Raw genomic sequence first — 597 nt, 5'->3', positions numbered from 1 at the left:
CTTTATACTAAAAATTAAGCTCTTCCTAGAGTCCAGCTTTAAAGGATAATTATGGTCATCCTTAAACTGTTGCCACTTACATGTCCAAGACCACAAAGATCTTCTCTGTTGAGCCACTGGAAACTGCATAACTTCTTGGACAGTATGCTGCCTGGCCTGTGCAAATGCAATAGATTCTCCAGTTATTTTTATGGGAAGGCTGTCAACAATCGACAGCCTTACCATAGGAATGAATTGGGAATCTAAAAGATTTTATAAGTATGGAAGCCTTTACTCAACAAGTTGGTCTATTATTGAGTCTCATTCTCAATGAGAGTGTAACTGCTATGATCTTAGAAACATTCCTATCAATACATTAGCTATATTCAGCATGCAGACGATAAAGCATTTTGGTTTTTTAAAAGTAAGTATACCAAGCCATTGCAACACATTTGTAAGCAATATGATAATACCTAGTAGACTATGGGTCTTTTTAGATCACACTTGCAATATGAAGCTTGCCCTTGTGCAAAAATTGTTTCACCAATTCTGATTTTACTGCACAGATATAATGGGTATCCTCTAAGATAAATGTGTGTATATATATATATAAATATA

The 597-nt window shown here is 34.8% G+C and overlaps 1 protein-coding gene across 5 annotated transcripts in view; it reads right to left on the bottom strand.

Moving 5' to 3' along the window:
• COL11A1 (collagen type XI alpha 1 chain) overlaps positions 1 to 597 on the bottom strand; it is a 199,621-nt gene that overhangs the window by 31,064 nt on the left and 167,960 nt on the right. The window lies entirely within an intron of this gene.

Source organism: Nanorana parkeri, unplaced genomic scaffold, assembly GCF_000935625.1.
Source record: "Nanorana parkeri isolate BGI_ZX_2015 unplaced genomic scaffold, ASM93562v1 scaffold330, whole genome shotgun sequence".
Classification (NCBI taxonomy): domain Eukaryota; kingdom Metazoa; phylum Chordata; class Amphibia; order Anura; family Dicroglossidae; genus Nanorana; species Nanorana parkeri.
Note: the sequence above shows the minus strand (reverse complement) of the source record. Positions and strands in the feature narration are given on the sequence as shown.